This window comes from Asparagus officinalis, chromosome 4, assembly GCF_001876935.1.
Source record: "Asparagus officinalis chromosome 4, Aspof.V1, whole genome shotgun sequence".
Classification (NCBI taxonomy): domain Eukaryota; kingdom Viridiplantae; phylum Streptophyta; class Magnoliopsida; order Asparagales; family Asparagaceae; genus Asparagus; species Asparagus officinalis.
This window is the reverse complement of record NC_033797.1, coordinates 5,547,097-5,557,929: the sequence shown is the minus strand read 5'-3', so window position 1 is coordinate 5,557,929 and position 10,833 is coordinate 5,547,097.

Below are 10,833 nucleotides of genomic sequence, written 5' to 3'. Positions count from 1 at the left end.
TTTTTTTTTCCTTTTTTTTTTTTTTTTTTGCTTTCTATCATGCTATCATCTATCGGAATTTTCGCTCGTACCCGTTTCATTTTATTATTATTGCCTGTTCCTACCAAATAGAAAATACAATTTAAAATAGCATTTAGTGCTTATTACGACTTTGTCAAGATATGTTTTCAAAAAAAAAAAAAAATATTACCCACTAGAAAATCTTAGCAAGGCAACGTAAAATGATGAGTATTCTAAGCATGTTCCCATGAATAATGCAAAAGCACGCATAGTGTCTTCAGTGGAAGCTTCAAACCAGAAGGAAAAAAAAATTCACAAACTTATTTAGACATATGCTGCAAAAGTTGACGAATAAAAGCCAATAATATCATCCCTTTTCATTGAGTCATGGAATACTAGGATGCCCGTAGTACTTGCAAGAAACTCTAGCGCTACTTTCTAAATTTTGTAGGAAAGATGAGGTAAGCAAAAGAGGACATGTTTATGTTTTAGATGACAGAAAAAGGTAAAATTTGTAAATATGTGCTCTGTCATTTTGAGCTCAAATGTCCTTGAATTGTGGTACATCTCATAGTCTCACTAATGCCCCCCTTGCTTTCCTCATATGGATATAACGTGCATGTTCCTTATTAATCTAGGGATTGTAAGTGGGTTTGGCCTCAAGGGCTAAATTGTTACCCGACCCGGTTGTTGGTTCTGGGATTTCTTCTGTTGGGGATCAAACGAGTCTTACGGAGAGAAGAACGTGGGATATCTAGAGAAATCTGGGCGGTTATTTGGGGACGGAGGGAGGATGGAACGCCTATATATAGAGAGGAGTTCCTCTCCTCTGATAACAATACAAGTCTCCATTCCGAAGTCCCCAAAACCATCAGCGATCTTTCCCCTTCATTGGTATCAGAGCTTCAGTGATCCCCTAATCGCCTCTTCCCACCACCAAAAGCGTCCCCCCCTCCAACAGAAAATCCCCCCTCCTCCTCCTCCCAGATCCTCACGCCCGCTGACCTGTTTCCGTCGACCCAATCCCAACAACCGAGTCAGCCTCAGATCTCCGCCGAACAACGCCCATCTCCGTCGATCCGCCGACCTTCGTACTCTCATATCGACCACTCACAATAGCCTCGAGATCCGCTCGAGCTGCAGTCTTCCGATCCCGAAATCACGATCCGCGCCCGTCGATCCGCGTCGCTGTCCTTTCGCAGTCACCCTCCAGCAGAACGCAACTCTCAAATTTTTTTCCCTTACTGTAAGTTTCGTAACCATCTCTTCAAAATCTGATTTTGGGAGAGATTCAGCCGCTGTGTTTTTTTTGTAAGCTTTTAATGGTGGTTCTGCTGTGTTTTTTTATTAGGATTGTGCTGTTTTTTTAATACTCTTTTAATGGTGTTTTTAATGGTGAAAGTATATAAGAAATTAATTAATTAGTCTTTTATCCCATTGTTTTGTGAATTTGTAGAGATTAAAAAAAATTTGGGGCTGTTTGAAAACTGAAAGGGGTCTGAAATCTGCAGTTGGAAAATGTTTTTAACTATTTTTTTCTTAACTTTGATAAAAGTTAGTATTTATTTGCTTATTGAAATTAATAATTACAGTACATATATTTTAAACCTTTTTTGTTTCAGTTAATTAAGTTAGTTTTATTTTTAGTAAGTTAGTTCTTATAAATTTTTTTGGCATCAATTACTATTAATTTTTAATTAGTTAGTTTTTGAATTGCTGTTCTTGACACGTTTTTTGCATCAAATAGTTTTTTTTAACATAAATTTATTTTCTTTTGAACTATCAAACAGAATTTGATCGTCATGACTAGTATATTAATTGCATCTGAACTGGCAAAGATAGAATGCCTTAATGGTTCCAACTATGATATGTGGCATAGGAAGATTAAGTACGGACTTATCCATGACAATCTAGATAGTGTCCTAGATGTTTCAGCACCAACTCTTGGTGATAATCTCACTGACGCTCAGAAAAAGGAACTTGATCAGTGGCAACTTAAGGACAATAAGACTAAAAGCCTAATGTTAATGTTCATGGAAGATAGTTTAATCAAAATTTTTGAAAACTATAATACGACTAAGGAAATGTGGCTTGCAGTTAAGGAGAAGTATGACACTACCTCTGAGGTGAACATACAGCTCTTAATGCATAGGTTCAATTCATGTCGTATGCAAGAAGGTGACAATGTTACCGAACATGTGAACAAGATGATTGTCATGGCTAAGGACCTAGCTTTAGTAGGATCTGAAATTCCTGAGAAATTATAGGTGGTAACTATTTTGAATAGTATGCCACCATCACTAGATATGGCCGTCACAACACTTAGGCTTAATGGAGCCAGCCAGCTCAGCTAGCAATGGAACAAGATTTACTAGCTAGGCGGAAAGGTTCAGATGTGAACCTTGTGCAACAAGAAGAAGCAAATGCAACTCTCTATCGTAAGGCACAAGGAACTCATCAGTTTGGACCTGTCAAGCCTTCCTTCAAAGGACCCGGCCAGCAACATGCTCACGGTAAGAAAGGACCTCCTGGATCATGCTATATCTGTAGGAAGTTCGGCCACTTCAAAGCGAACTGTCCACAGGCGAAGAATAAGGGCGGTCCCAAACGCCTAGAACAAGGAGGATCTGGTAAGCGGGAGTTCATCGGTGTCATTGAGTGCAATGCTGCAACTACTGATGCTGGTGGCTGGTGGATTGATTCGGGAGCTACCTGACATATTACAAAGACGAAGGAAGGGATATGCGACTTCAAAGAGCTGAAGAAGGGAGATCAAAGGATTTACATGGGGAACAATGCCTACCTAGATGTTGAAGGTATTGGTTCGTACAGATTGGTTCTTGGGGACAACATCATGGTTGTCAAGGAAGTGTTTTATGCACCTGGCATAAGATGTAATCTGATCTCCGTCCCAGCTCTTCTAAAGAAATGCCTTGAAGTTAGGTTTTACAACAATAGAGTCTCTATTGGGAAAGACAAGAAAGTGTTTGCTATGGGCAAGTTTGTACCCGAACATGATTTGTTCTGTCTTTTGTTAGGAATCTTGACCCCAAGATTAGTTTGTTTTGATGACAACAAATATTATATGTTGTGTGTATTATGTGCTAACATTTGTTTTGCAGTATCAGAGCTATATCAACAATTATATTCAAAGAGATACTCAAGACATAGATGAGTTCAAGACAAAATGAAGCAAAGAAGAAGATATACTTTATTGTCAAAATGTAATTTTATATTTTCTTTGCTTAGAAATTTGTACAAGCCTTGATCACTCACACACATGCACACACATAGTGTTAGAACTCACTAACACATGCTTAATGTGTTGGTTAACAATAGAAATCCCCTATGTTAGCCATTAGAGTTTATAGATATTAAGTGAGTCTTAAAACATTTTATTTACACCCCTTAGAAATTAGAATCTGAAAAAACTCAAAAGACCAAAGTTGTAGGTCTCTTCAAGAGCTTTCCAACAAATCTTAAATCACCTCATTCCGATATCGGATGAGAAAGTTATAGTCAAAATACTAAACAGAAAAATTCCAGAATCTGAGTTTACAGTGTAGTCGACTACTATGCCTTGTAGTCGACTACTGAGCAATTTTATGACTTCACAGAGTCTGTAGACTCAGTGTAGTCGACTACTATGACTTGTAGTCGACTACAAAAGCAGTTTTTCCAGATTTCAGGTTTAAAATAAGTGACTGTTTATAGCCGTTTTGTGGACGTTAATTGGGTTTAAAATTATGTCATTTCAGAGGCTATAAATAGGTTTAAACATCAGAAAACAACAACCAAGTTTTGCACTTGCAAGATCAAACATTTTGTGCATATTCACTCTCTAATTTTCCAGATTTTCATGCTAAGTGTTTAGAAAAAGAGAGTTTCAAATTGGTCAGGTTTGAGTTTGATTTTGTAAGTTTATTCAAAATCATAGTGGAAATCTCAAGCGGGATTTGCTTGGGGACTGGATGTACACCGGGTTGGTGGAACCAGTATAAAACTTTGTGTTTGTGATTGTGAATTTCTGAGATTGCCATTTTTCTTTGCAATTTATAATCTACTTTGCATATATTTTAAAAGAACACTATTCACCCCTCTTCTAGTGTTCTGATGTATCTATTTCAGATCCTACATTTGGTATCAGAGCAAGGTGAAAGATGGCATCATCAAATACATCACAATTCAAGGAAGGTCACTCTACAAATCGTCCTCCAATGTTCGATGGTTTGAACTATAACTATTGGAAGTGTCGAATGAAGATATACCTTCAATCAATTGGCTACGAACTTTGGAACGTCGTGGAAACAAAATATGAGAAGCCAACCACTCCTTTCGCGGAATGGACTACATCTCAAAGGAACAATGCGAATTTGGATTCTAAAGCAATGAATGCCTTATTTTGTGCACTTGACAAGAATGAGTTCAATAGGGTGTCAACGGCCACATCCGCATATGATATTTGGCACACACTCGAGGTAACTCATGAATGTACTAATAAAGTTAAAGAGTCTAAAATTTCTGTTCTTGTGCACAGATTTGAATTATTCAAGATGAAGGAAAATGAGACTATTGGAGAAATGTTCACAAGATTCACCGACATCACAAATTCCCTCATTGGTCTTGGAAAAACATACACACAAGTGGAGATGGTAAGAAAAATACTACGATCACTTACTCCACAATGGGAAAAGAAGGTTACCGCAATCGAAGAAGCAAATAATTTGTCAACTCTTAAGGTTGAGAACCTTATCGGCAACCTCATGGCTTATGAAGTTCAAATTGAAGATAGAAAGAATGAGGATGAAACAAAGAACAAGAAAGTACTTGCATTCAATGCTACTTCCAATAAAGAAGATTCCGATGATGATGAAGAAATGAGCATGTTTGCACGCAAATTCAAAAATTTCATAAAACGAGGTAAGTTTAAATCAAAAAATTCAAATTCAAATAACTTACTTTGTTTCAATTGTAATAAGCCAGGACATATGAAGAATGATTGTCCCCTTCTAAAATCAAAGTCAAAGTCTACAAAATTCAACAAGAAAAAGAAGGCTTTGGCGGTTACTTGGGATGACAGTGATGATTCATCTTCGGATGAAGAAATTGAAGAAAAGGAAAGTGCTCACATGTGCTTCATGGCACAAGAAGATGAGGTATGCAATAATGAAGAATTATTAGATGCTTTCAATGAATTACATGAAACTTTTTTAAGATTAAAGGCTTCACATAATTTTCTTAAAGGAGAAAATAAAAGATTACTTGAAGAAATTTCAGATTTTAATTCATCTACAATTTCTAATTCTCAAGTAATTAAATTAAAAGAAGAAAATTATTCCTTACTTAAAGAAAATCAATTTTTATCTAATGAGAATGTTTTTCTAAAATCAGAATGCAATAACTTAAAAATTCGCATTAATATTTTAGATAAAGATATCTGTTCTATTAAATCAAAATATGATGAAATATATTTGAATATTAGTAAGTTCAATAAAGGTAAAGAAAATCTTAATAATTTACTTTCATTTCAAAAAGAATCACAAAAGACAAAAAGTTTGGGTTTTCATGTTAATAATAATTTTTCTAAGAAAACTATTTTTGTAAAACCTGTTTGTAAGTTACATGAACGTATTGTTAAAAATAATTCTTTATATGAAAAGAATTCAAAGTATTTATCTATTTGGATTCCTAAGGAATTATCTTCTTTAAAGAAAAAGTGTTATATTTCTAATTATATTAAAATTGTTTGTTTATCAAATAACTTTTTAGGCAAATCAAACTCTTCATGGGTTTGGTTTCCTAAAGGCTAATTTTATGGACCCAATATAGCAAGGGTACCAAAAGTGCTTAATATTTTACCAGGGAAAAGATAATTTTAACTAGAATTATGTTTATTTCTTTTTGCTAATGACAAAGGGGGAGTTATATAGAAAATTTTAATTTTAAATTTTTTACTAATGCTTTGATGCAGGGGGAGTAAAAGATTTTATTTAATGATTTCATGCAGGGGGATTAAAATTTTTATATCTTAATAACATATATTTGTCATCATCAAAAAGGGGGAGAATGTTAGGAATCTTGACCCCAAGATTAGTTTGTTTTGATGATAACAAATATTATATGTTGTGTGTATTATGTGCTAACATTTATTTTGTAGTATCAGAGTTATATCGACAATTATATTCAAAGAGATACTCAAGACATAGATGAGTTCAAGGCAAAATGAAGCAAAGAAGAAGATATACTTTATTGTCAAAATGTAATTTTATATTTTCTTTGCTTAGAAATTTGTACAAGCCTTGATCACTCACACACATGCACACACATAGTGTTAGAACACACTAACACATGCTTAGTGTGTTGGTTAACAATAGAAATCCCCTATGTTAGCCATTAGAGTTTATAAATATTGGGTGAGTCTTAAAACATTTCATTTACACCCCTTAACAATTAGAATCTGGAAAAACTCAAAAGATCAAAGTTGTAGGTCTCTTCAAGAGCTTTCCAACAAATCTTAAATCACCTCATTCCGATATCGGATGAGAAAGTTATAGTCAAAATACTAAACAGAAAAATTCCAGAATCTGAGTTTACAGTGTAGTCGACTATTATGCCTTGTAGTCGACTACTGAGTAATTTTCTGACTTCACAGAGTCTGTTTAGACTCAGTGTAGTCGACTACTATGACTTGTAATCGACTACAAATGCAGTTTTTCCAGATTTCAGGTTTAAAATAACTGACTGTTTATAGCCGTTTTGTGGACGTTAATTGGGTTTAAAATTATGTCATTTCAGAGGCTATAAATAGGTTTAAACATCAGAAAACAAGTACCAAGTTTTACACTTGCAAGATCAAACATTTTGTGCATATTCACTCTCTAATTTTTCAGATTTTCATGTTAAGTGTTTAGAAAAAGAGAGTTTCTGATATTGCCTTGGTTTCAATCATTCTTAGAGATTGTATAGACAATATTCAGAGAGTTAAAAGAATCCTAAGCTACTGCAGCACTTCACTACACATTCAAGGCTTATAGGATCAATTGTGTTCTTGCTTCAAAAAGGATTTCTCTCGGGTTTGAGAGGGTTGATCTCTTGGTTTAGAGATTGGGTGGCAATTGGCATGGTCTTGTCAATTGGTGTTGCAATTTGCATGGTCTTGCAAATTGGTCAGGTTTGAGTTTGATTTTATAAGTTTATTCAAAATCATAGTGGAAATCTCAAGCGGGATTTGCTTGGGGACTGGATGTACACCGGGTTGGTGGAACCAGTATAAAACTTTGTGTTTGTGATTGTGAATTTCTGAGATTGCCATTTTTCTTTGCAATTTATAATCTACTTTGCATATATTTTAAAAGAACACTATTCACCCCTCTTCTAGTGTTATAGTGTATCTATTTCAGATCCTACATCTTTCTGTTGTAAAACCTGAAACTTGCAATAAGAATTCTGATTTGTTTTATTCCTCGTGTCTTTTATCTGATTTTGATCTATGGCATATGAGACTAGGACACCCTGGTAAATAGAAAGATAGATCAGATAATTAAAATGGATTTGTTACCAAATCTGACATGTGTAAGGACATTAACCTGTGAACACTACTTAACAGGGAAAATGACTAGAAAGTCATTTTCTGAAGGTCAGAGGGCAAGTGAACTTTTAGAGTTAGTTCATTCTGACATTTGTGGTCCGTTAAGCGTAAAGAAACGTGGTAATAAAGAATATTTTATAACTTTCATAGATGATTATTCCAAGTATACTTTTGTGTATCTTTTAAACAGAAAATCAGAAGCATTTGAATGTTTTAAAAGATACAAGACAGAAGTAGAAAGTAAACTTGGAAGATATATTAAGGTGTTAAGAACTGATAGAGGTGGAGAATTCAACTCAAAGGAATTTGAAAACTATTGCATTCATTATGGTATTAAGAGACATACCACTATGCCTTACACACCACAACAGAATGGTGTGGCTGAAAGAAAAAATAAAACATTGATGAATGCAGTGAGATGTATGCTGTCACATTCTGGTCTCTCCAAGGATTTTTAGGGAGAAGCAGTATTGACTGCGAATTATATTTTGAATAGGATTCCCACAAAATCAATCGAGTTAACACCGTATGAGATTTGGAATGGACACAAACCTGAATTAAGTCACTTAAAATAATGGGGTTGTGTTGCACATGTTCTCATTCCATATCAGGTCAGAGATAAACTGGACCTCAAAACCTTAAAGTGTAGATTTATAGGCTATTATGAAAAGTTAAAGGATATAAGTTCTTCCATGAAGAGAAATGGGTCATTGAAAGTAGAGATGCTACTTTTCTAGAAAGACTAGAGGAAAAGGAACAAGTTCAAGAGGCAGTACAACCTCTGCTAGACTTAGATGATGTTCCCAACGATGACCTGGACATAGTGGATGAAGTAAATCATCCAATAATGGAAGATGAGCCCTTAAATGAGCATATGCCTATGGTAAATCAACCAGCTGAACATGTCCAACCTGTCAGCCTCAGTGGCAATAAAAGACCCAGAACAACACCTGCATGGATGGATGATTATTATCTGTATTCATGCGAACTATCCTGTTTCTCGGTAGACATTGACATAGATGAGCAAGCTGATCCTTTGAATTATGTGGATGCTATGAGCACACATGAATCAGAACAATGGCTAGAAGCCATGAAAAGGGAGCTTGACTTAATAGAGAGAAACAATGTATGTGAGCTATGTGACTTACCAGAAGATAGGAAGTCCATAGGATGTAAATGGGTGTTAAAGAAGAAATATCGGGTTGATGGGTCTATTGATACATTTAAAGCCCGTTTAGTTGCTAAAGGCTTTACTCCGAAGGCAGGTATAGATTATCAGGAGACTTACTCTCTGGTGGCTAAGTTTGCTTCTATAAGAATTATCTTAGCAATTGTTGCACATCTTGACTTGTAACTTTTCCAAATGGATGTCAAGACTGCATTCCTCAACGGAGAGTTGAAGGAAGTAATATATATGAATCAACCTGAGGGATTTCAGGTTGAAGGACAAGAAAACAAAGTATATAAATTGAAGAAATCTTTATATGGTTTAAAACAATCATCTAGACAGTGATATCTCAAATTTCACAATACTGTTATCCAACTTGGTTTTGTTGCAAATAAATTGGATAACGGTGTATATGTCTTGAAGAGTGGCAATAGTTTTATAATATTATCCTTGTATGTGGATGATATTTTGCTGGCTGGAAATAACATAGATGTGCTGAACAGAATCAAGTCAGCACTTAGTAGTGAATTTGAGATGAAGGACGTGGGAGATACATCCTATGTTCTTGGTATACAGATCCTTAGGGATAGAAAGTCTAGAATGTTAAGTTTAAACCAAGAAAGATATTTGCATACAATACTTAGAAGGTTTGGGATGCAGAATTGTAACCCTGCACCAACACCTTGATTTGGTTATGGGAAAATGGTTGTGTAAAGAACAATGTCCTGGAGAAGAGCAAAACCGCTTGATGTCCTGTATGCACAAGCTGTTGGAAGCTTGATGTATGCAATGTTGTGTAGTAGACCAGGCCTGGCATATCCGGTGAGTTTGGTTAGTAGATATCAAAGTAATTCTGGTCCAGCACATTGGGAGGTTGTTAAGAGGATTTTGAAGTACCTGAAAGGTACTGTGCACCATAAGATATCAAGCAGTCTCGCTTGAGATTCTTGGTTACTCCGATGCTGATTTCGGAGGAGACAAAGATAACGGGAAGTCCACTTCCGGATATTTGTTCATCTTTGGTGGTGCAACTGTTTCTTGGGGTAGTAAGAAACAGGGATGTGTGGCAAGATACACACAAGAAGCTGAGTACATAGCCTGTAATATGGCCACTACTCATGCAATCTGGATAAGATGATTCCTAAAGGACTTGGATCTCAATTTGGTAGATGGACCAATTGAGATATACTGTGATAATCAAGCAGCCATCAGGTTGATCAACAATGGTGCAAACAGTTCTAAAGGAAAATATATTGAGATACAATATCATTATATTCGTGATATTGTGGAAAAAGAATAAGTCAGTGTTACTTATATTCCTACTAGTGACATGATTGCTGATCCCTTGATGAAGGGTATTCCAGCAGGTACATTCATCAAACATGTTGGTTTGATGGGGCTTAGAAATGTCTAAGTCAAGGAAACTTTCATGAAAAATAAAAGGTGACGATCATGGATAATGGTTGTACTTAGCTTATTCACGTAGAGTGAAAATATGCATATATCTCACGGATAGTGGGAGTATGAAATTACATCTTGAGCTTATTCACGTAGAGTGAAAATATGCATATATCTCACGGATAGTGGGAGTATGAAATTACATCTTGAGTCACATCTCACGGATTCACGGATAGTGGGAGTATGAAATTACATCTTGAGTCACATCTCACGGATAGTGGGAGTGTGTGCTTGGGAAGTATTTGGCCATTTCGGCCAAGTGGGAGATGTAAGTGGGTTTGGTCTCAAGGGCCAAATTGTTACCCGACCTGGTTGTTGGTTCTGAGATTTCTTCCGTTGGGGATCGAACGAGTCTTACGGAGAGAAGAACGTGGGATATCTAGAGAAATCTGGGCGGTTATTTGGGGACGGAGGGGGGATGGAACGCCCATATATAGAGAGGAATTCCTCTCCTCTGATAACAAAACAAGTCTCCATTCCGAAGTCCCCAAAACCATCAGCGATCTTTCCCCTTCGGGGATATCAAATATGTATCTTTCTGAATGGCTAATTTGAGCATACTTCTCTTTGATGACAAAGCAAGTGACCATCGCTTGGTGGTTGTCACCTAACATTTTTT